The sequence below is a fragment of the Cricetulus griseus genome, chromosome 4 (assembly GCF_003668045.3).
Source record: "Cricetulus griseus strain 17A/GY chromosome 4, alternate assembly CriGri-PICRH-1.0, whole genome shotgun sequence".
NCBI classification, from domain to species: domain Eukaryota; kingdom Metazoa; phylum Chordata; class Mammalia; order Rodentia; family Cricetidae; genus Cricetulus; species Cricetulus griseus.
In genome coordinates, this window is record NC_048597.1 from 215,005,445 (window position 1) to 215,031,700 (window position 26,256).

Consider the following 26,256-nt stretch of genomic DNA (forward strand, 5'->3'; position numbering starts at 1 on the left):
AGCATGCACACAGCCTGAGTTCAATCCCTCGGGAAGCTGTGGATTTATGAAGAGATGTCTGAATTCTTGGCTCAAGCCTTAAAGTTGGCCAAACACTAAAATGAAGCATATTGGTATATTTGTGGAACTCACTATAGCTTAAAATATTTCAGCATTTGTACAATAGTAGGCCAAGCAGAGAACTGGTATGAAGGCTTCATAATCACTGAATTTAAATTCCCAATAAAATTTGGTCAATCTTATTTCCTGAATATGGTGACAATGAGTTCATTTAGGTCACTAAAAAGTCTATCAGTCAGACTCAAAAACATTTATAACTTTATAACCTGGCTTCCAGTATCAAAGTAATTACAATAGAAGAGAAACTAAAAGATATGAGGGGCCAGGTCGAAAAATTTTTATAAAAGGTTGAATTAGAGACATGTGAGATGCTTGTGATATTTCCAGGCCAGTAAAACATTATTTATTCTTAACTGGAAGTGAAGACTTTTCTAAAATGAAGGGTAGATTTCACTAATGTAAGATTGTGAAGGATTCAATGGTTGCTTATTTCAAATCACTCTGGTCACTCCTTAATTTTCCCTTTGAATATTGGTGTAATTTTATTTTTCATTAGGGAGGCAGAGGTATGCTACCTTTGAGTTTGAGGCCAGTCTGACCTACAGAGAGAGTTCCAGGACAGCCAGGGCTACACAAAGAAACTCTACATCGAAAAACCAAAAATAAATAAACAACTAGATAGAGTGATTCTCTAACAAAGCCTGCAACCTTTGGTCTATCAAAGATACGTCTGAGGGCTGGGAAGAGGCTAGGTGGTTAAGAGCACATGCTGGGCACACACAGTAGGCAGCACACAATTGCCTGTAACACACACAAACACACACACACACACACACACACACACACACACACACACACACACAGTATAAATAAGTAATGAGTAAAATTAAAACAAAACATCTGAGCAGAGTGCTAGAGTCTATCAAAGTAGCCCCAATTAGATGACAGATCTCTCCAGAAAATCTAGAAAGACCAAAATTGGGTTCCCTGAAGCCAACAGAAGAAAGCCAGAGTTGTGTTCTGTCAATGTTTCACTGTTCCCAAGGAAGGATATGCCACAGAAACTGCTAGAGGAAAAAACTGTGTGTGTTGACAATGACCTTGAACTTTATATGTGCACTCCTACTTACCAGTACTAGATAAAGACAATCTCAACAGCTCCTCCCATCTGAGCACCAGCAGGTGCACAATGGACTGCCCCTGCCTTCCACATCAGACCAGGTAACTGCGTCCCTCGCTTCTTCACAGCACCTAGCTGCATATTACTGCAGTTACTTAGAATAGCAGCTCCTGAGTCCAGGTGCAGCGACTTCACATCTGCAACTGAACCATCAAGAAGCTGAAGCAAGTGAATTGCTACAAGTTCTAGGCACAAGTTCATGGTGCCTCGAAAAGAAGAGGAGGAAGGGGGGGAGGTGGTATGGCAGCAGCCCCTATATAGTAATAGACTGCAACTTTTATTAATAGCCTACACTGGTCATCTGTAGAGCACTTATGACCACATCCCCACCCCTCACTACACCTTATAAAGGCCAGAGAGGCGAAGGGCAAAGGAATGATGTACAAACATGAAGACATGAGTTTTATCACCAGAACCCACATATAAAGCCTAGGTATGGTATCATGTGATTGTAATCCCAGAACTGGGGAGGCAGGAAGAAATGGATCCCCAAGACTAGCCATCCACCCTACTTAAAGAAGTTCAAGGTCAGTGAGAGACCCTATCTCAAAAAAAAAAAAAAAAAAAAAAAAAAAAAAAAAAAGGATGGAACCTAAGAAAAGATACCCAAGGTTGACCTCTGGCCTCACACCCACACATACACACATGAACATGCACACATATGCAGATGTACATACACACACCTTGCCCGGGGTCAAAGGCAAGAAATAAGTTTGGTGGTGCATACATGTAAGCCCAGCTAAAGCAGGCAAATGGCAAATTCAAGGCCAGCCAGGGTTACATAGTAAGACCTGTCTCAAGAACAAATGAACAAAAAGCAAACAAGAAGCAAAAGTAAAGACTGGGAATGCAGGAATGCAACCTGGTTGGTAGAGTGCTCCTTGCCATATACAGTGCTCTGGGTTTAATCCCCAGCACAACATAAGCCAGGGAATGGTGCACACTTGAAATTCTAGCACTCAGGAGGTGAAGGTAGGAGGATCAGAAGTTTAAGGTCATCCTAACTACATAAGAGTTCAGGGTTAAATGGGTTGATTACACGAGACCCTGGCCAGCCTGGGCTATAAGACACCCTATCTCAAAACAACAAAAGCAACAAAGGAGAATGACTCTAAAGACTGTTCTTCCCATTGTACTAGGGAGTCTAAAGAAACTGAGAAGTCTAGCCAGATGTGGCACAAGCCTCATTTCCAGCACTTGCGGGTGGAGATAGAAGCATCCAGCGTTACAGAAAGTCCTGTGTTACATTTGGACCTTGTCTCAAAAGCAACAAAAAAGAAAGAAATATCTCTAAAGCTTAAGTGAAGATGAGTCTCTCAAGTAGTCAATAAAACCTTGCCTTCAATGAATGAATCAGTTTTACTTTTTTTTGGGGGGGGGGGCGAGGGGTTCTAGACAGGGTTTCTCCATGGCTTTGGAGGCTGCCCTGGAACTAGGTCTTATAGACCAGGCTGGTCTCGAAACTCACAGAGATCCTCCTGCCTCTGCCTCCTGAGTGCTGGGATTAAAAGTGTGCACCACCAACGCCCTGCTCACAGTTTTACTTTCTTTGACCAATTAATTACAGATGAAAAGAAAATCCCAGTGCTATTTAAAATAATTTATGATCTAAGTATCTTGATTTTAAATTTATTTTCCATTAAGACACAAAACAGAAAAGAGCAAAGGAAGAATTTGTATTAAGATGAAGGTTAGCTAAGGAAAAAATTGGGTTTACTCTGTATTTTATGCCAGAAAAATGAAGACGTGGGGCCTTACCTCTATCTTATTTCTGTTATTAAGAGGACAGCACTCCAAGCCATCAATATATAGAGTAAGCAAAGCTTAATTCTCCCAAAACAGCTCTAAGAAGGAGAATGTGATGGCTAAATACAGCCGGGTGTTGGTGGTGCACGCCTTTAATCCCAGCACTCGGAAGGCAGAGGCAGCTGGATCTCTGTGAGTTCAAGGCCACCCTGGTCTCCAGAGCGAGTGCCAGGATAGGCTCCAAAGCTACACAGAGAAACCCTGTCTCAAAAAAAAAAAAACAAACAAACAAAAAAACAAACAAAAAAACTAAATACATATATTATTTGTAAATCACTGCTCACTTAATGACACAGAAACAAAATGTTTTGTCCTGTGGTTCCCCCACCACCACCTGGTACCACACACACACAGAAGAACTTAAATTTAACAGGTATATTTAAACAAAATAATGCAACCCCATATCAGTGTGAATATATGCTAAGCTTTTTGCATGAAAGCATGAAGACAAGCAATTATCACTATTCAAAATCAATATACTACAAAAACTTAAGCTAGAAGATAGTGGTGGTACGCACCTTTAATCCCAGCACTAGAGAGACAGAGGCAGGTGGATCTCTGAGTTCAGGGCCAGCCTAATCTACAGAGTAAATTCCAGGATGTCCAGGTCTACACAGAAAAACCTGTCTGGGTGAGTGAGGGGACTTAACTGCTCTACTTAATAAAGCCTTGCTATACCTGAGTCACTTCTTCATATATGTACAGCTATTTCTTAACTATAAACTAGCATTATTAGAATGTCAAAAGATCACCACTTCAGAGCTGCTTAACACAGTTATTGGCATAAAGTAGCAAACCATAAGTTTACCCATGAATAAATGACTTGCAGAGTATGAACCTATAATCACAATACTGGGAGACTGAGGAGAATTGCCTGAGTTCAAGGCCAGGCTGAAGTTTGGGCTACACAGTGAGTTCTAGGCCAACCTGAGCTACAGTTTGAGATTCTGTCTCAAAAAAAAAAAAAGAAGAAGGAAGGAAGGTAGGAAGGAAGAGAAAAAAAGAAAGAACATAGCTGGGCATGGAGGCACACACCTTCAATCCCAGTACTCAGAGGCAGAGGCAGGCAGACTTCTGTGAATTTTCGGTCACCTTAATACATAAACAAATTCGAGGCCAGTTAGGGTTACATAATGAGACATTGCCTCAAAAAGGAATTTTAAAAAGAATTCTGGGCCAGGCATTGGTGGCACACACCTTTAATCCCAGCACCCTGGAAGAAGAGGCCAGCCTGGTCTACAAAGTGAGTTACAGGACAGCTGGGGCTATACAGAGAAACCCTGTTCCAAAACAAGAGAAAAGAACTTCGGGCTGGTTAGATGGCTCAGCAGTTAGGAGCACTGCGCTTGCAGAGGACCTGAGTTTCATTCCTAGCACCCACACAATTCACATCTGCCTATACCTCTAGCTCCTGGAAGACTAACCTCTTTGCTTCCACAGACACCCTCACATACATGTGCATACCCACATATGCACAAAATATAATAATAGTAACAAATCTTTAAAAAAAAAAAAAAAGAGAGAGAGAAAAACTTTTAGAGGCAGGCTGTCTATAGAGCTAGTTCCAGAACAGCCAGGGATATACAGAGAAACCCTGTCTCAAAAAATGAAAAACAAAAACAAGCAAACAAACAAAAAAAAAAAAACCCACAGAAACAGTGAAAGAGAAAAAACTTTTTAACAGAAATGCGCCCCCCCCACACACACACATAGGGTTTCTCTGTGTAGTCCTAGCTGTCCTGTAACTCACTCTGTAAATCAGGCTGGCCTTGAACTTAGAGATCTGCCTGCCTCTGCCTCCTGGGATTAAAGGCATGTACCACCACTGCATGCCTTTAAATTTAAAGGGAAAAAAAATTCCTACAATTAGAATTATCAGTACAGGTACACAACTACTTCTCTTCTCACTTGACAATACTAGCCTGCAAACAGGCAATACATCCTACACACTCTAGATAAATTCAGACGGTACGTTGATCCTGATAGGGCTTTGTTCATAGAGCTTTCCCTTTTAATATACATAGACAACATAGCACATCCAAAGCTCTGGGGCACAGCTGTAAGACTCAGAGCTGGAGTTTACTCTGACCCTCAATGGCAGAAACTGTGACATGGAAACACAATGCACAGATCAAAAGCACTGAAGACAGCATTTATAGTGAAGATCACGTCCTGTGAGAGTTAGCAAGGAGGCAGAAATGATGCTGAGAAAGACTTAACAGATTGAATATAATCACTTCATGGCAGTAGGAGATAATGACACTTCATGGATTTAGGAATCTAAAGAACTTTGAACAGCAATGGAAAACAAATTACTGAAGTCTTTTAAAACTAGTTTGGATTTATAAGAATTGTACTGAAAGCTCCAAGAATTACAACATTATTATTGGGTCTAAGTTTGTCTATCATTACAAACAATAGCCACAGTGCTAAAAACAAAGTATGAGTCACAATTCAAAAAAGGGGAGAAAAGGGGGGAAAATGAACAGAGGAGCGTTGGATTCAAATACCACTAAGAAATTCCTTACTTAAATGACTGCCAACGACAGCCACCACTTTGACTTTGGAGTAAGAAGGAAAGGTCCACATTGTCCTTTCCTCTGGAACAAATTCATTAACACCCCCCCCCGCCCCCAAATACCCACTCCGCCTCAAAGTCCAGGCACCAACAATCAGCCACATCCGCCTGCGAGAGCAGTAATCTAACAGATCTGAGTCACCCACTCCCCCGCAGTAAGAGGTCATTCTCTATCAGGAAGCCCACTCTGCAAAGTGTTCTTGTTCTACTCCCAGACCGCCACCATGATCCACATAAAGCCAATTCTTCGACCCCAGCAGCGGCCGGCCATCTTCTGCCCTCTCCAGCTGACAACTCACATCGGCCCCTCCTAACCTAAGGCAGCCAACACTACTCCTGAGACAAGTTTCCTACCCGAGAACCACTCTTAACTCGGATACATCTGAACCGCGAAGGATCCAGCTAGCTCTTTGCTCAACTCTTTTGTGCCCAACAAAGCTTCTGCCTTTCCAGGAACTAGCAACCAATTACCTCAGAAAAGCTAAACTCTCCATGCCTCTTCTCCCAAAGCCCGAGCCCAGTCTAATCAATTCCCAGACCTCCCGACGGGGCATGGAGGAGACGCGCCCCTGTGTGCTTTAGGGATCAAGCCACAGAGGCCCCTAAAATTTGAATTACAACCACGCTCGCCCAAACCACGCCACGATATGGTCAGCTTCTAGGGCGCCGGTAACAAGCATCAAGAGCGCACAGCCACTGTAGTTAAGTCTCGGTAATTCCGACTCCCTTCCTTGACTACGAAATCCCCAAATATCAAGTCACTGAAGCCCCGGGTGGACGCCAAGACCCCCGCCAAGCTTCCACCACTGGAGTTTCCCGGGTCGGACTCAGCTCCCCCAAGGCCCAAGCCGCCAGAAATAGGTGGCTGCCCTAGGCTGCTGCGCGCCGGGGACCCTGGCCGGGTCCCCATTGTTGCCGGTCCCAGCGGCCCCGGCAGGGAGTAAGGGGACCGCAGGAGCTCTCACCTCCCGTGCCACGGATCCGGGCCGCACCGGACCGGGCTGGGCCGAAGGACCTCGCGTTCCGCCGCGCCTGCCTGGACAGTGTCTGCGGCAGTGGGAGCCGGAGCAGTGGCTGAGGCGGGAAGCAGCCAGCCAGGCCCGGGCGTCACGGGCTGGCTCTGGCCGAGGGTCGGTCTTCTCCGCCGGCGGCGCTCTCAGCCTCCGCTCGCGGTCCGCACCAGAAAGCTTCCCCCTCCCGTCCCGCTCACCCAGCCACCCGGGCGGGAACACGAGCCATCCGCAGTAAAGTTCCGCTGTGAGCTCTGCTGTTCTTTCCCTTCCACTAATAAACAGCGATTCTTGCCTCAATAAAGTGTGTTTGCTACAGAGGACCTGTTCAGGAATAAATGAGATACAAACAAATAAATAAAATATGATCCTAGGCCAGAACCTGCCTGTAAGTGGATTTGCATTCGTTAGCCACAAAAACATACACAAATCAGTACAATTGAGCCTGAGCTACTCTCCTCAATTTGGGGATAATGTCAAAACTTACCGGGAATGAGATGATGCGGATGTTAGCTCGTTGCTGCCGCTGGTTAATGGTACCACGGCTGTCGCCTCCAAAATAAGTTACTCCCCTTGAATTGATATGAGCCATGTAATTCTTGCTCTTTTGCCCTTCATCCCTACCCACCTAGGATTTTCTGTTGGTTGAAGCTGTCTTCAGAATTATCTAGAAAAGTAGCAGAGTCGGGGTGAGGGGGCTGACTGCGGATGGGGCTTTTTTTTTAATCACTGACACTCCAGCGCAGGTTAAGATTACGGGATTTTTCTCCCTGGAGCTGGAGATTGTTAGCAATTACGTTCTACTTTCCTATGATCTGTATTGCTGTCTCTCTCTACTACATTCCTTTGGCTCTCTCTTCTCTCCCCCTTCCCAGAAGTGAATATGGGTGAAATATGAAAATATTAGGTAAATGAGTCTATTTTTTAATTTTATTTTGTTTTCCTCGTGAAATCAATCGTATAAAAATTCCCTTCTCAACTCCATCTCCTGGGCTTTCATACCTATTTCATACCTATTCATGGCTATTTTCAAAACAAATTAGGTTGTCAAAATTCAGGTGTGCTTTCCCAAACTATTTGGGAATTTAGATATGCCGCAGATACTCCCCCAAAAAAGATAACACACACTTGACATGTTCTCAGTTTTCCATTCTTACTCACCAGGGTCACTTTCTGAGATGCCTTGACACTCTTCTGAAGAGCTCTGAGGACCATTCATTTGCACCTGAAGTTTTTTATCACTGTGTAATACACATAAATTTCCATTTGGATTGTCTTTCAGGAAATTACTAATGTGTTCGGATGTGTAAAAGGCAGTCTAGCACCCTCTTGAAAAGCAGGACTGTGGGTTAGAAAATAGCATACTCAATGTTTCTGAAAGTTCTTTGCTGCTGTGAGAACAACTTAATCCTAGGCTGCAGATGGACAAAGCATGCCCCAAACCTGGTTTACTTCTCTCTGCAGCCTGAGGTCAGTCTTTAATTTTTCCCATTGGCCTCCTAGTAGGGAATCCTCTGGGTGACAGTAAAGCAAATTTGGCTTCAGCAGTTGAAAGGGCTCAAAAACTGAGCATAATACAAGCCTGAATGAGGTCGGACAATTGTCACAAGTTTGAGGTCAACCTAGGCTACATAGTAAATACCTGGCCAGCTAGGGCTACATAGTAGGACCAATCTCTCTTTTCTTTTCATTTTTACTGGGGGTAGAGAGGGGTGGAGATTTGAAGTCAGGGTTTCTCTGTGTAGCCCTAGCTGTCTGGAAACTCACTCTATAGACCAGGTTGCCCTCAAACTCAGAGATCACCTGTCTCTGCCTCCCAAGTACTGGGATTAAAGGTGTGTGCCACCAATCCAGCTATTAGGACTATTTCTCAAAATTACAAGACAAGTTTAAACATGTTCAGATGATGATCCTAAAGATCAATGGAGGGACAAAAATAAGACCAGTAAGGGTGGCCAGAGACTTAAGAGCTTTATTTATATGTCCCCATAAATGAAGATGCAAAGCCCAACTATCAAAACAGCTGCACTAACCCTTTTCTCCCATAACTGAGTTTGGAGTAACAAGGGCCAAGAGTGGCTCCCCAGGTGGTAGAAGTCCCTTCTGTTCCTTCCTTCTAGGACGCCATTGCTCTATAATGTCACTGCTGTTTTGCCCTTCTGGAAGTTCTCTGACTACTTTGAATGATGTTATATCTTCACTAAAGAGGGATGGAATTCTGGGACCAAGTTAGGTTTATTAACAGGTGCCATCAATATAGTACACTTACAACACAGCTGCCACTCCTCTTGTTCCCAAATGAGTGATGGGAAAGGTCTGGGGAAGCTCACCAAGCCATGACGTCAGCAAGCCCTCCACAGTCCAAGAGAGAGTGACCCCTTCTTACCCAGACACTGCCCTTCAGAGAAGACCAGGCCCATTGGGCCAAGCTGCTACTTACTATTAGCTATCAGGGCCAGCATCAATAATTCCCACAACATTTACCCATTTTTGTCTAATTAAGAAGGAAGGTTCTAATCTGAACATAATAAAAACTATATGCAATAAGAACTATTATCTGGAAGCCCATTCCCTATAGAGGAATACTATTGTAGCCCAGATACAGCAAAGAGGGCCTAGGCCCTCCCCCAAACAATATGACAGACTTTGAAGGTCCCTGGTGGAGGGCCTCACTATCCCTGGGGAGGAGTTGGGGGGTTGGGGAGGGAGGGTTAGTGGGGAACATGGGAGGATGGGAGGGCAAGGGAATAGGGGGGATGGATATGTAAATATGAGTAGTAATTAAAGAATTTAAATAAAAAAGAACTATTATCAAGTATTGTCCAGAAGAAGGAAAAGGTAATAATCTTAACAAAAATGAGATTATAAACAAGAACAATCATCCAGTAAGAAATACATCCTAATGTCCAGATCATAGGTAATAGGTGATTTTATAGAGATTACTCCAATAACTGTCCTTTCCTGAAGAATCTAGGCTTGTACCTGACAAGGTACAAGGTCTTTAGCTAAAATATGTGAGGATCATAACTGTAACTATGGAGTCTTCAATTCCATCAAAGACCGGAGAAAGAAATATTACCTGAGTAAACAGAAGTGCAAGCAAGCGAATCCCAAAAAAAAGTCAAGAAGTGACAGAAACAGCTTGCTGCCTGGACAGTCACCTAAGATTTCTCTGTAATACTGGGGACACAAAAGGCAGTTGTGAGAGGGTGTCAGTCAACAACCCATTAAGACCTGTGCACATGAGTGCAGGTGCATGCTGAGGCTACAAGAGAGTGGAGGTACAAGTAGTTGTGAACCACGAAGCCTGGGTGCTGAAAACGACTCAGATCCTCGGCAAGAGCAGTATGTGATCTTAACTCCTGAGTCATCTCTCCATCCCTGGAAATCGGATTTTGTTATATCCCTTTTGGATCGTATCAGAAGAACAAACATTTCATTTAAAAGCTGTTGGGACTAGTGCAGTGTTTCTCAACCTGGGAATCACGACCCCTTTGCGGGAGACCCTTTCACGGGAGTCACCTAACACCCTTTGGGGATCGAGTAACCCTTTCACAGGGGTCGCTTAAGACTATGGGAAAACACAGATATTTACATTACAATTCACAACAGTAGCAAAATCATAGTTAAGAAGCAGCAGCAAAAGTAACTTTATGGTCGGGGGTTACCACACCGTGAGGAAGTGTATGAAAGGGTCACAGTATTAAGAAGGTTGAGAACCACTGCTCTGGTGGCTTCAGATGAGCAGAAGCATATATTAGGCTATCTCAGATAAGTTTGTTCATCTGTAATTTCTCTGAAGATGAAGGAAAAGGGAACCAAAATAGATCCTGGAGTTGAGCCAATGTCAGAAAATCCTTGCAAAGGCTGGATGAACATCTGAGCTACTCGGACAGTTGTCTTCATATTAATATCAACTCACAACCAACAGACTGAAGAACCAAGGCCTGGACGGAGTCACCCTGAGACAGGATTTACCCAACCATGCCATCCTTGCTGTTACCAGGTTAGGTGGAGACAAGGTTACCTGGTCTTATTTTGCATTGTCACTGCTTCCCCCCATTGCTGTTGAGACATAAAAGACTTAACAGGACCACTGCAAGTCCTCCCTCTCTCCTCTTGTGAAATACAAAGAAGAGGAAAATGAAATCATGTGCCATACCATTAGTATTTCTGATTGAAAAACAAACAATGGTATTCTCTAAGGTGACCATGGCTGTCCAGAGTCAAAAGAGTAGAAACATTGATTGAATTTCCAGAAGTAGACTTAAGAAAGAAAAAGAAGACACAAGCCAGATGGCTTCGTGGGTAAAGTGCTTGATATCAAGCCTGATGGTCTGAGTTCCATCCCCAGGACATACATAAAAATAGAAGGTGAGAACTGACTCCAATAGTTGGTATCTGACCACCTCATGTACATGCCCCCACATCATACATATTCATACAATAATAATACACAATAAAAGAGAAATTATGTTATCAATAACATAACTTTAAAGTATTTGTTGGAGATGTACATGGGTAGTGATCAGAGGACAACTTGTGGGAGTTGCTTGTCTCTTTTTACCAGGTGGCTGCTGGAGTTCAAACTCAGGTCATCAAGTTTGGCAGCAGGCATCCTTACCCACTAAGCCATCTTACAGACACTTGTAGTAACTTTTGGTAAAAATCAAATTACAGTAATCCAATCTTTCCTTAATGAAAATTCCTCAGTTTTGCAATCAATGTATTGGTGTGCAAACTGTCTTTTAACTTTGCTAAGGAATGCTGAAAGGTTTTAAGTATTTTCTAACAATGTTTTGTTGTTCAATAGTTGTTTTGGGTTATTATTTTAAGATGTGTTGCATTCTTGTATGTTTCATTTGTGCAACAACTCTGTGAAGCTGTGTTACTATGACTGTCTAAAAACACCTGATTGGTCTACTAATGAGATGAAGAGCCAATAGCAAGGCAGGAGAGAAAGGATAGACAGGACTGACAGGCAGAGAGAATAAATAGTAGGAGAAATCTGGGAAGGTAAGATAGAGGAGCAAGAGAAAAGGAGGAGGACACCAAAGGTCAGCCACCCAGCCACACAACCAGACACAGAGTAAGAAGAAAAGGAAAGATATACAGAAACAGAAAAAGCAAAAGCCTAGAGGCAAAAGGTAGATGGGGCAATTTAGGTTAAAAAAAGCTGGCAAAGGCTGGGCAATGGTGGTGCACACCTTTAATCCTAGCACTTGGGAGGCAGAGGCAAGAAGTTCTCTGTGAGTTCGTGGCAAGCCTGGTCTACAGATCGAGTTCCAGGACAGGCTCCAAAACAATATAGAGAAACCCTGTCTCAAAAAAAAAAAAAGAAAAAACAAAAAAGAAAAAGAAAAAAAAAGAAAGGAAAGAAAAGCTGGCAAAATAAGGCAAGCTACAGTCAGGCATTCCTAAAAGAGAATAAGATTCTCTGTGATTAATTTAGGAGCTGGGTAGTGGGCCCCCAAGAGTAAAAGAGCCAAAGAGTATAAACAACAACAATGCTGGGTGATGGTGGCACCCACCTTTAATCCCAGCACTTGGGAGGCAGAAACAGACAGATCTGTATGAGTTTGAGGCCAGCCTGGTCTACAAAGCAAGTTCCAGGACAGTCCAGAGAAACCCTGTTCTCAAAACAACAAGAACAAAAAGACCCCTAGGATACAGAGACAAAACCAATGAATCTGTATTCCAGAAGGTGGAACTGAGATACAAATTGAAGGCAAAGAAAATGTATTCAATAAAAATTAAAGCACATGCCAGGCAAAGGTGGCACATGCCTTTAATCACAAATTTTAAACCAAATTTTCTTTTGTTCAAGAATTATTTTATTTACAGGTTAATGTCTGTGAGAGTATATACTATATTGTGCTGTTGCATGTAGAAGCTAGAAATAGGTGTTGGATTCCCTAGAGCTAGAGTTATAGGTAGTTGTGAGTCATCTGACATGGGTACTAGGATCCAAATTCAGTCCTCAGCAAGAACAGCATAAGCTCTTAACTACTGAGTCATCTCTTAGCCCCAAAGACTTCAAATCTAGTGAAGGAATGGACATCCAAGTCTAGGAGGACACCCTTTCCAAAGGGAAAGCTGGACGGACATGGTGGTACATGCCTGTAATCCCAGGACTTGGGAGGTGGAAGCAGTACAATAAGGAACACAAAGTCATCCTTGGCTCTATGATCAGAGAAGAACCTCTAAGCATGATAATATAGCTAATATGCCAGGGGCATAGGACAAAGAAAGAATATTGAAACTGTAAGAGAATTCCAAAGTTACTTTCAAGGTACTACATATCAGAAAAATATAGGCTGATGTATTTCAAGCCACCAAATAAATCAGCTGTTGTCCAAATTATTATATCCAGAAAAGATATTCTTTAAAACTAAAAGAGGAAGGCTGTAGAGGTGGCTTAGTAGTTAAGAGTTCTTGTGGCTCACTACTATCTATAATCTAGGTCCAGATGTTCCAATTCATTTTTCTGGCCAATCTTGGTGGCTCTTTTCTTTAATCCCTGTGCTTGGGAGGCAGGAGGAGTACTATTAGCTTGAGACCAACATAGACAACATAGCGAGACCCTGTCTACAAAAAACAAATAAGTAAATAAGTACATTTTTAAATTAAAATAGTAAAAATAAAAGCCTTCCATGATAAACATAAACTCAAACCTTGACCACTCAGCAAGCATTGAAGAAGATATTCAAAGGAGATCTGCACAGAAAAGTGGAAAAGATACACCTATGGAAGTGAGCTCAAGGAAGAATACATCTAATAAGAAGAATAAACAAATGAGAATTCGCCAAGAGTGTCAAGTATTAACTCAGTAAAGTAGTAATCCTCTAGATGCAGAATTTGTACATATTTTCAGTAATAACCCTGAATGTAGAAAGTCTAAAGTATTCAATTAAAAGATGTTACTTGCTGGGCAGTGGTGGGGCACATTTTTAATCCCAGCACGCAGGAGGCAGAGGCAGGCTGATCTCCATGAGCTCAAGGCCTGCCTAGTCTACAGATTGAGTTTCTTTAACCAGCCAGGGCTAGCTACATAGAGAAACCCTGTCTTGAAAAACCAAATAAATAAATAAATAGCAATAAAAGTAATAATAATATCTGAGCTGGAAATGGTGGCACTTACATTCAATCACAACACTGCTGTGGGGATACCTTTCTGTAGTCTGTGAATATGCTTTCTTACCATTTTTAATAAAGAAGCTGCTTTTGCCTATAGCAAGGCAGGATAGAGTCAGGCAGGAAATCCAAGCAGAGATACAGGGAGGAGAAGGATGGAGTCAGGAGAAGATACCAGCCAGCTGCCAGAGGAGCAAGATGTATTAGATCACAGGTAAAGTCACCAGATGTGGTAAAACATAGAATAATAACAACGGGTTAACTTAAGTTGTAAGAGCTAGCTAGTAATAAGCCTGAGCAATAGGCCAAACAATTTGTAATTAATATTAAGCCTCTGAGTGACTACTTTAAAAGTGGCTGTAGGACCAGACTGGACAGAAAAGCCTCCATTTATACAGCATTTGGAAAATAAAGACAGGAGGACTGAGAATTCAAGATGATCGTTAGCTACATCCTGAGTTCAAAAACAACAATGGTACCACTGACAATTTAAGGAAAATTTACATATAACAACTCTAAATATATACATGCCTAATATTGGGACACCTAACCTCCTAGAACAAATAGTGCTATACATAAAGGGGAAAGTCAGTTCAGGTACAGTAAATTCCAGGTGACTTCAACAACCAATCGCCAGGATATAGATCATCCAGACACCTCTCCCCAAAAATCAACACAGAAACTTCAGGAACTGAGCAAGCACCTCACTTTCATCATCTCAGGAGTCTGGAGGCTGAGATAGGAGACTACTCCAAGTTCAAAGCCAAGAAAGAAGCAAACTTCAAAGTTAAACCCTGTCTTGAAAAACAACAACAAAAAAGTAAGCGTTGACACTTTAGAACTGTTAGAAGAAACCACAGAGAAAAGCTGAACATTGGGTTTAGCAATGGTGTGGCTTTAGAAATAATACGGAAAGCAAAGCAATAAAAGAGAAAAAGAAAAGTTGGATTCCATCAGAAGTAAAAACTTATGTATATCAAATGGCTTTATTAGTAAAGAAATGTCAACCTTTGGGATGATAAAGATATTTGCAAACCGTATACCATGATAAGGGATTGATCCTTATCCTGGCACTTGGGAGGTAGAGGCATTGTTAGTCCTACCTGGTGAGAATAAGTTCACTACCACAGTTTTTGAGCCAAATTTGAAACAGTCTTTATTCAGTACTGGCCAGTACAATAGATACTGGCCAGGACATTGGACTCTGGCCAGAACAATGGATATTGGGATTCGCAGAGAATGGCCATAAACTGAAGGGTTTAAACTTTCCCACTTTTACAACTGAATTTAGGTTTTAGTTCCCTGAGAGGGGCAAACAGGTGTCTCTCCCAACAAAGGTTCATTCATCAACGATCACCCTTGCATTCAGGGATGAGGGAGAGAATAGGAGCAAGGCCCGAGTCAGCTCCACAGTGTCTCAAGGACAGTTCCTGCAACCCCCTTGAAATTTACCCAAGTATGTCCAAAGATAAAACTTCAGCCAACTAAAAGTATACTAATGTACTTCCTTAACCAATTATGTTTGAGATGACCTAACTGACCCTGAAATTCCCCTAGCTGCCCTTAAGATGAGCCGGCACACTCCTCTCGGGGTCTTTGCCATTTTGTACAGGTGTTCAATCCCTGCATGCAGGTACAGTAATAAGCGCTCTTGTTCTTGCATACTATTTTAGTCTGGGGTCTTCCTTCAGAGTTTTCTTGGACCTTTATAGAACCACGTTACTCAGGTGCTTATAAAGGCAAAACCCACAGGCTATATACTTCCTGCCTTTGTCCAATTAGAGGCAAGTATGTATCCTGAGGTACTCCCTGCCTGAGTACCTCCCACCTATTTGTGATCAAGCACATCCTGTTCAATTGGGGCAACCAACATTGTGTATAGAGGTGAATACATGTGGCTTGTTATCTTATTTTGTTTTGTTTGTTTGTGAAGACACGGTTTCTCCGTGTAACTGCACTGGCTGTCCTGCAACTTGCTTTGTAGACCAGATTGGCATCAAACTCACAGAGATCCACCTACCTCTGCCTCCTGAGTCCTGGGATCAAAGGAGTGTGTCACTAACACCGTGCCACACTTGTTATCTTGCATAAACATCCCCCAGCATTCTAGGAAATTATCTGTCCTTGGGCAAGTGACCATTACAGATTAGAGGCATTTTTTGTTTTATAGATCTCTTATGCACAATAACTTAAACCTAAAAGATAACTTTAAGCCTCACAGCAGGAGAATCCTAAATTCAAGGTCATCTTCAGGTACAACATAAGTTGGAGGCCAGCTAGGGGTACTGTGATACCCTGTTTCAAACAAACATAACATCAACGAAGTGAGGCGTGCTAGCATACACCTGACTCCTGACCTCTCGGCATATAAAAAGCTCAAGCAGGAGGATGCTAAGATTGTGAGACCAGCCTGGTCTACATAATGAGTTCAAGAGCTAAATTAGACTAGAACAAAAACAGAGTGAGACTCTTTGTCAAAAACAAACAAACAAGCAAGCAAACAATAAATTAAATCAAAAGAAATCCTTCCTTGAACTCAAAGTTGGGATTTGAACTGATTTATTGTTATAAGCAAAATTAACCTTCTAAGTATCTCATTCCATACCTCAGGGGGTATGAAATCTATCAATTGTAAGTTTATGGAATCTAATGTTAAAATTAGTAGGGCACTTACTGTGAAGTTTGGATTGTTAAACGTATGTGCAGGTCTATTTAGTTCACATAAAATGCAGCCAACCTCTACACTCTTAAGGCAATTGCAGAATCTGTGTAAGGCTGGCTGGACCTCCCCAGACTCAGCTGCACATTTGCAATTATCTTGGTTGCAACATCTCATTCCTAGTAGAATTTTGTCTGCTCCAGATGGGACCAGCTGGGTCAGTCTCAATCCCCTGAAGTCTGGTAGAGGATTGGGTTCAATCAGCATGTATTTATTGCAGGGGATCTTTAGGTTTCTCGGCCTACCCATATGACAAAGGGGATTCAATTTCAGTCAACAGACTCTGGGGATTTGTTATACAAAGCCACATAGCTCCTGGGGAAACAAGCACACAAATGTAATTATAATAAAACCTTAACTACTGTGAGCACAGAACGATGAGTAGGAACTCAAGGGAGGAAATACTCTACTCATATTAAGTCTGGGTATGGCGGCATATGACTATAATCCTAGCACTCATGACGCTGAGGCAGGAGGATCGAAATTTCAAGGAGAGCCCTGCTACATAGTGTAAGAAGTATCAAACAGATGTCTTTTCTATCAAATAGTATGAAACTTTGTATTTAGGGCAAGGAAGTATGATCTTTTTTTTATCTCCACCACCTCCTAAGACCTTTATGCAAATATTTTAATCCTTTCAGCCTTTGTTTACACAGAGGCCCACTGCTCCACTCCAGGAATTTGATGGTATGGAGCAGTGACCTTTTCTCCTGGCAGCAGTGATCCCTTCCCCATCCTCCAATTGGGGCAGTGGGCCAATTCTTTTCAGACAATCAAATAAGATTGTGAGGTTGGATTCCAGCCAATGGGGAAAAGACACAGCCACTACCTGAGTTAGAATAAAAACAAAATAAATGCACTTCCTGTGTTGGTGTGTTCGGCTCTTCTTCCTCTTCTGTCTGTTTGATACAGGGTCTTACTATATAGTCCAGGCTAGTATAGACCTCCTCACCATACCCCTGCCTCAGTCTCCAGACTTCTGAAATTACAGTTTCAGACCAATGTGTCTAACTCCATCCTCCTCTGAATAAAGTAACCCACCCATTCATGGGTAAGGCAGGGAGATCATGATAGAGCAATGTGTCTTTAGCTCAGTCACTGATTAACTAAGGGTGAGTACAGGAGACTTTGGGGTTACCTCATGGTCAAGTCATAACACTGTGTATGGGATTGCATAAAATGGGAAGGTACCCAATGCCTTTCAGACGTCTGAGCTGAGTATAGAACCCTGATCCCGACAGAGATCAGTGGTTGGTCCCAGAGGCCTAGCTTGCAATATTACCAGTTAAGCCCTGTAGCTAAGCTAGTGACAAAGCCTTTGATGCTTCAGCATACTGAGATAAAGGCCTGATTCTCTGGATTTCCCTCCCATGGGTAACAGCTGAGAGGAAACATGGGTCAGAGAGGGCAATAAAACAAAAGCCAGCTAGGTGCAGGGGTACATACCAGTAATCCTAGCTACTTGGCAGGCTGAGATAGGATAGGATTGCTTGAGCCTAAGAGTTCTAGGCCAGCCTGGGCAGCAAATGTGTGTGTGTGTGTGTGTGTGTGTGTGTGTGTGTGTGTGTGTGTGTGTGTCCATTTCTGTCTCTCTCCTTTGAAAAGGGGTCTTAGGATATAGTCCCAGCTGGCATCAAACTCACCATCCTCCGAGGTGTCTCGGTCTCCTGAGGGCTGAAACTACAGATGCGTATCACACTGTCTAGTGTTATCCTATATTTCATGTTTTTGCTTGCTTGTTTGTTTGAGGCAGTGTCTCCACAGTCCTGGATGTCCTGGAACTCACTCTGAAGACCAGGTGCACCTCAGACTCACAGAGATCCCCCTATCTCTGCCTCTTGAGTGCTGGGGTCAAAGGTGTGCACCACCATTCCCTATGTTTTTGTTTTTTGAGATAGGGTCTCAGGTGTCTCAGCCTGGCATCAAATTGGCAAATAGTTGAGGGTGACCTTGAGTGTCTGGTTCTCCTGGCTGCTACTTCCTGGGTGCTGAGACTATAGGCATATACCACCACACACAGTTTATATAGTGCTGGGGATCAGACCCTTGTACATAATACCAGCACCTACATCCCAAGCTCAGGTATCCTTCCTCTTTTTTTGTTTTTGTTTTTCAAGACAGGGTTTCTCTGTAGCTTTGGAAATTGTCCTGGAACTCACCAATGCCTGGCTACATTAGCATTTTCAAAAGCCAAAGTTTCAGCCGGGCGTTGGTGGCGCAGGCCTTTAATCCCAGCACTCGGGAGGCAGAGGCAGGTGGATCTCTGTGAGTTCGAGACTAGCCTGGTCTAGTAGAGCTAGTTCCAGGACAGCCTCCAAAGCAACAGAGAAACCCTGTCTCAAAAAAAACAAAACAAAACAAAACAAAAAACAAAAAAAGAAAGAAAAAAAAAAAGAAAGAAAATGCTAATGTAAAGGGGTGGGTCAGGCCTTTAAAGGAAGATCAGCACCCAAAGATGAATGGATTACAAATACAGCGGATATTGGGCCTTACACTTAAGATACTTGGATAACAGAAGTGACTTCTAAAAATTTTAAGAAAAATCTAAAGGTTAGATGTTTTAATTGTGTAAACCAGGTCTTCTGAAAAAAGTATTGCAGGCAAGGTGTTCCCTGAAACAAAGATTTTTTTCTAGAGAGAATCCAAATAGAAGGCCCTAGCCTTCTGGTATATGCAGAAGGTATGTATGGTAAAGGCCAACATTTGACTAACAAATGCAGATCAACACAAAACAGGCAGGCAAGGTAATCCTTTGCCATTGGGGAACACCATAGGGAACCTCTCACTGTCCCCCCCGCCCCGTATCAAATTTGGTTCAGTCATTATTGGTCAGCATTGGGGAAACTCCTTCACAGAGCAATTAAAAGACTCAATACCTGTTACAGAAAACCATACTGATCTGGATGACAGAACAGCTTAGAAGATAAAACGAAAATTTCAGGAGAAATAATAAAGCACATATTTTGGCAAACTTTTATAAATGATCAAAGACTTGCTGCCCTCCTTAGAATGAACTAAGGACATTAGCTTCTCTTTTATTCTTTGGAACAAAAGCTTCTGGAATCTAGACCTGCCTAACTTGTGGAGTAGGGCACCTATCTTACCTGCCTTCCTTCTGATTTGCAACAAGGGACAAAAAATGGATATGGTTTTTGTGTTGATGCATTATTTATGATCTATTAAAACTTGCCTGAGGATTCAGAAAGCAAATCTTTCACAAGTCATAGAAGTCAGACACACACCTTTAATCCCAGCAGCCAGAAGCTAGGTGGTGGTGGTACACACCTTTAATCCTAGCACACAGAATTAAGAGGTAGATGAATTTTCTCTGAGTTCAAGGCCACCCAGGGATACACGAGATTGAATCAGTTTAAAAGACTACCATCACATGTCTTTAATCCCAGCACTAGAGGGGTACAGTGAATTAGGAGCATTCACTTTCCAGCTGCACTGAGGAGAGGCAGGAAGCCCTTTCCCGGCCTAGGCCACCGTCCCGGTGGGACCCGCAGGCTCTCCCAAATGGGGCCTAGGTTTAATGGGGGAAATTACAAATACAGAGCCAGGTTAAAAAAAAATACAAGGGAATTTAACTGGGAAAAGCCTTACTTACACAGCGACCTAGCCAGCTGGCGGGCAACAGTAAATACAGCAAGCCAAAGATGAAAGCGAAACCAGAGCCACCTCACTCTTAAACTTTCCCCTGACCATGCCCTTGCAGGCGTAGTCAGGCACACCTGTAGCCAGCCCCTAAGCAGGTGTGGCTACAACATCCCCCTACAACCCTGGGCTACACAAGATTGATCCAGTTTAAGAGAAATAGAGCCAGTCATGGCTGACACCTTTAATCCCAGTATTTGTGAGTCATATGCCTTTAATTTCAGCACTAGGAAGGTGGAGACTGGGCAGAGAGAGGAATATAAGGCGGGAGGGTACAGGATCTCAGTCAGTCAGTCTGAGAATTCCTAGAGACAGAATCGGGCATTCGGTCTGAGGATTCGGTAGAGGTAAGAACTCGTGTCTGGCTGCTCTGCTTCTCTGATCTTTCAGTATTTACCCCTATATCTAACTGGAGTTTTTATTTGTTTGTTTGTTTGTTTACTTTTTCCCCAAGACAGGGTTTCTCAGTATTGTTTTGGAGGTTGTCTTGGAACTTGCTCTGTAGACCAGGCTGGCAGCAAACTCACAGAGATCTGCCTGCCTCTGCCTCCTGAGTCCTGGGATTAAAGGAATGCACCACCAACACCTGGCCAGTTGTTTTATTATTAAGATCAATTAGAATTCATGCTACATTAATCTCTGTACCATTTCAATTCTAGTATATGTACTGCCAAAGTGAACACCAATAATCCTCTTCTTCTTTCTTTTCCTCTTTCTCTGTTTCTGTTTCTTTCTTTTTCCTTTTGTTTTATTCCTCAGAACCATGTAGTTCTGGCTGACCTGGAATTCATTATGTAGATCTAGCTGTCCTTGTACTCAAAAGAGATCTGCTTGCCTCTGCCTGCAGAGTGCTGGAATTAAAGACATGCGCCACCACTGCCTGGCTTATTAGTTACTTTTTAAAACAGGGTTTCAATCAGTGGCTCTCATCATGACCCACATATAAACTGTTACCTCCAAACTTTATAGAATAGCCTTTCCACAATTTATAGAATTGAGTGTTCTCTTTCATCTTGTTTTCTCCTCTGGTTGGCTCTTCAGGAGGTGAATCTCTACATTTAGGAGACAGTGGGGACTGCCATTCTTCTGCTGCCATTCTTTTTCCTTTGCATAGTCTAACAGGGAAGTAAGAGAACTCCAAGGCCACCAAGATTACTTTTCTTTCTTCTCTTCTTTTGTCCCCACCCCTTTTTCCTGGTCAGGGTTTCCTGTAGCTCATGTTAGCCTGATGCTTCAGGAATAGTCATGTCCTCCCTTTTATTCATTTTCTTCCATTCAAGGCTGACCTTGAACCCCTGATTCTCTTGACTCCATCTTCCAAGTGCTGGGATTATAGACATATGCTATCACCTCCCAGCAGCGCTGCTTTTCAAAGTAGTAGAATATGGTAGCCCATGTTTGCCCAGGAAACAGACAAAACAAATTGGTGATCATGTATGGTTCTGGGTCACAGGTTTTAAGCTTCTCTTTCCCATGGAATAAATGCCAGTAATCAGTATCTTTATATGTATTCAGTTGAGGGAAGGTCTCCCAAAGGAGTCTCAAGAGATAGACACACAGCTAAGGAACAAAATCCCAAGCTCCTAGTGAAAGACCCCCGAAGAGGCACTTTCGTAGAGGGAGACCCACACACCCAGGAATCAGCGAGGCCACGAACTGGATGCAAAAAACAAGAGGCTTTATTGGAGACTCGGGTACCCGGGGCGACTTAGCCTTTGTGTGGCTAAGCGCCCCGAGCCAAGGGAAAGGGGTCCTTATATAGGGAAAAAGGCGCAAGCTAGGAGCAGGGATTCTATTGGATAATTCTAATGAGGCATTGTACAGAGCTATTCCCATTGGTCAATGTATATGAGGCGCTATACAGGGTTATTCAAATGAGGCAAAGTACAGAGTTATTCAAATGAGGTGAAACACAGAGTCTTTCAAATGAGGCGAAATACAGAATCATTTCTATTGGATGGTTCAAATAAGACACAGAGCCATTCCAGATCAGCATATTCTCAAGGTCTGGTGTCTGGTACAACAGACTCAATTCCCCCTCCCTCCGCGTCCAGATGGCTGACCTTGGGGGCGGAGACCTTGGGACAGAGTGTTTCTCATCGGGCGGGGCTCAGGGGCAGGGCTCCAGGCCGGCTCCCTTGGTGTTCGTTCTCGTGCCGGCCCACCTGGTGCTCGCCCTCGTGCCGGCCCACCTGGTGCTCGTTGCTCGGCCCCAGCCTACCTGGTGCTCGTTCTCGGGCCTGCCCATCTGGTGCTCGTTGCTCGGCCCCAGCCCCGAGGCTCGGTGCCAGGCGGGGCGGGCCGGGGGCGCGAGCCCTGCCGGGGTGAAGGCTTGGGAGGCCCCGGCAGCTTCGGGGCAGGGGGCTCAGGGGCATTTCGAGCGGGTCTTTCATTCCCCCATTTCTCTTGTAACTGAATGGAATCTTCCATTCAGAGGTCTCTGGTTAGGTCTTTCTCTAAGCTTGGCCATGCTGCCTCTAACTATTCCTGTATGGTCTGTATAGGACTACCTCAGAGAGTGATGTTAAGGATTTCTCGAGTGCATTGACTGACTCTTTTAGGACCTGGATATCTGTGTGCATGGCTTGCTGTAGAAGTTTGAAATGATTAATTCCCTATGCCGGCTGCTATGCCCCCCACTGTTATCCCTCCTAATAATAGGGCCACGGTAAAGGATATTGGCTCCCTCTTATATCGGGTTGATTTCCCTAATACGCTGTAAAGGAAATAAGGAGAGGCATAGAGGTGATACTGGTGGAGCCCTTTTGCCATCCTCTGGTTACCTGAATCTTGTCCCATGAGGATGAAGGCTTCTAGTGAGCATCCCCTGTCGTTTCGAATCCCCATGCAAGGGAGTTCCTTTTGACTTAGCATTCCAACCAGGGAAAATGGACGGCGAAATTTCTTTCCAAACTGCTTCCTGCTGACTTTGGGACGAAGTTAGGGACCCCAGAAGGTTGAAATGCTAGTCAAAAGCAAAAAGGAATTTTAGGCAATGGGGAATCCATCAGGGGCTTCTGGTTAGCAGACACTGTTGTAGAGATAGGGGGTGTCCACATCAGCAGACTGGTTCACATCCATAGCAAGTCCAGGGCTCGCCGTCTACTTGGAACAGCTAGTAGTCCGCAACTGATATTCAGATGTCTGTCAGAAGCAGAAACCTGTTTAAGACATATTTAAACTAGGAACAGAGGTTAAAACTTATTTATAGAAGCCCACAGTGCAGAAAAAGCAGATATCTGGATATCTGTTCAAACAGCAAGAACACATTTATAACTTTGAGTCCTAGCAAAAACTACAGATTTGGGCTATAAGCATGTACATTTTTCTTCTGTCCAGAGAGCTAGGTATGGATTGGACAGGGGTGCCTTTGGCCTGATGAATAGCCCTTTAAGTTTGTACTTAGATGACAACCAAAATAAACTTAAAAACCTTGAGCTTGTGCCTGAACAGTAGATAGTCATTATTTTATCAGCTAACATACTGACTAGTCTATAGTGGATCTGACTGTCTGATGCTGTCAAGCTGACAACCAGTAATATTTCAGAGATCTGAGAAGGGTATATTTTATCCGAATCTACTAAAAAAATGACAGAAGCCAGTTAGAAGCAAGTCCATATACAGTTAGCCAAACCCAAGTTTCTCCATTATCGTTGGAGGCAGGTGTCTCAAAGAACAGCAATCTTCGCCAGGCCTATATTGTGAGAGGTTTTATTTTCTCTCTGTGGAAGAGGGACATGGAAAAGACTGACCTTGTTTTGTCTAGGCAAAGGGGTACAATCAATTTTCCAGTGTCCAGCAGCTTTGTCCAGTCTCGCAGTCTCGGCCAGGTTCTGGCAGGCAGCAGGTTTCATATCTGAGCATCTCGCTCACTGGTCCAGGTGCGGGAACCGAGGTGCCTCGTAATCTTTTGGAGATTTTGGGTCATTGTCAGGATCTGGCAGTCTGTCTGACATTAAAAACTTTAAAGATAACAATTTAAATGCCATATTCTGAAGATCTCTGAAGCATTAGAGGTCTGTTTGTCTGTTTTAATTACTTGCCTTAAGCATACATTAAGTATCTACAGGTGGCTAGATAAGGTCTTATTTCTGTAAATAATTAGCACCTGCTCTAGAGAGGTACAGGTGATGCAAGGCCAGGGCAGGCACATCTAAGTGCCAGGATTCCTTAAACAGTAGCTTAACTTCTTTCTTAGGCAGGGTTTTTCTGTGACTTGTAACAACCTTTTCTCTGACCTTTGACAACTTTCCTCTGACCTTCTATAACTTTTCTCTGACCTTTTACAACTTTCCTCTGACCTTCTATAACTTGCTTTAACCCTCTGTAACTTTCTGTGACCTCCAACAACTTGCTTTAACCCTCTGTAACTTTTACCGCTTGCTTTAACTCTTTATCCTACCTTTTAGTTCATTTCTCTGACTCTCTTAGACATTCTTAGACAAGTTTCCTTTTTCCTTTCCCTCTTTATTATTTAAGTCTCCTACATTTTTTTTTCATTTCTCAGTTAACATCAAAATTTTATCAAAGTCCTTTTTACAGTTCTTAATAACTTTAAGGCCGTTTAGATGTCCGGATCAGGCCAGATAAGTTTATACGCTCGAGCTGAGGAACAAAGAGTAATTCATTTGCGTTTATGCACATCAATTACAAAACAAAGGCCAAACAACACAGAACACAGAACAGGTTTTCGCAGCGCGGTTTCGACAGAGAGTCGAAAGGAAGAATTGAGAGGGGGTCGGTCGAAGAAGGGGGCCCTCCTTCTTCGTCCCCAGTAAAGATTGCAAATCCCTCAAGCCGAGGGCCTTCTCCAAAGAGACTGGGAAGATGTCCAGTCATAGATCTAGGTTCAAAGTACAAATCCCTCATGCTGAGGGCTCCAAAGTACAAATCCCTACAAATCCCTCACGCCGAGGGCTACAAACGCTACCAGGACGTCTCCTGGAGCCGCGGTTGGGAGTCGGAACTCGTCAGTTCCTCTCGGAGCCGCCAAATACAAATGTACACAGCTGTATACTACAAACGCAAGCGCAATTCACAAGACAGACTCAGACCAGACAAGACAAAACAGCGGATCCGCACAACACTTACCTCCCAAACGTGGGTCGGTGGTCCCTGAGTGGGGGTCTCTATCCCGGACGAGCCCCCAAATGAAAGACCCCCGAAGAGGCACTTTCGTAGAGGGAGACCCACACACCCAGGAATCAGCGAGGCCACGAACTGGATGCAAAAAACAAGAGGCTTTATTGGAGACGCGGGTACCCGGGGCGACTTAGCCTTTGTGTGGCTAAGCGCCCCGAGCCAAGGGAAAGGGGTCCTTATATAGGGAAAAAGGCGCAAGCTAGGAGCAGGGATTCTATTGGATAATTCTAATGAGGCATTGTACAGAGCTATTCCCATTGGTCAATGTATATGAGGCGCTATACAGGGTTATTCAAATGAGGCAAAGTACAGAGTTATTCAAATGAGGTGAAACACAGAGTCTTTCAAATGAGGCGAAATACAGAATCATTTCTATTGGATGGTTCAAATAAGACACAGAGCCATTCCAGATCAGCATATTCTCAAGGTCTGGTGTCTGGTACAACAGACTCAATTCCCCCTCCCTCCGCGTCCAGATGGCTGACCTTGGGGGCGGAGACCTTGGGACAGAGTGTTTCTCATCGGGCGGGGCTCAGGGGCAGGGCTCCAGGCCGGCTCCCTTGGTGTTCGTTCTCGTGCCGGCCCACCTGGTGCTCGCCCTCGTGCCGGCCCACCTGGTGCTCGTTGCTCGGCCCCAGCCTACCTGGTGCTCGTTCTCGGGCCTGCCCATCTGGTGCTCGTTGCTCGGCCCCAGCCCCGAGGCTCGGTGCCAGGCGGGGCGGGCCGGGGGCGCGAGCCCTGCCGGGGTGAAGGCTTGGGAGGCCCCGGCAGCTTCGGGGCAGGGGGCTCAGGGGCATTTCGAGAGGGTCTTTCACTAGAAGTTCCTGTTAAAACCTGAGAAACTGTCTTCAACCCCAGGTCTCTGACAGCTCTTCAAACTGAGGTTGGTCCACTGAGTTTTTTCAAGCTCCATATTTCTCTTTTTGCTCCAAAGACTGTTGTCTGAAATCCTCCCTTTCATTAAGTCATG

The 26,256-nt window shown here is 43.7% G+C and overlaps 1 protein-coding gene across 2 annotated transcripts in view; it reads right to left on the minus strand.

Annotated features, from left to right (window-relative positions):
- The window catches only part of Rad54l2 (RAD54 like 2), a 99,874-nt gene extending 93,070 nt beyond the window's left edge, over positions 1–6,804 (minus strand). The window contains exon 1 of one of the 2 annotated variants that reach the window (XM_035443923.1): positions 6,590–6,804. The gene's annotated coding sequence lies outside the window, so the exon portion shown is untranslated. The remainder of the gene's footprint in view (positions 1–6,589) is intronic. The other variant, XM_027414416.1, reaches the window with a different exon arrangement.
- Positions 6,805–26,256: the final 19,452 nt, after the last annotated feature.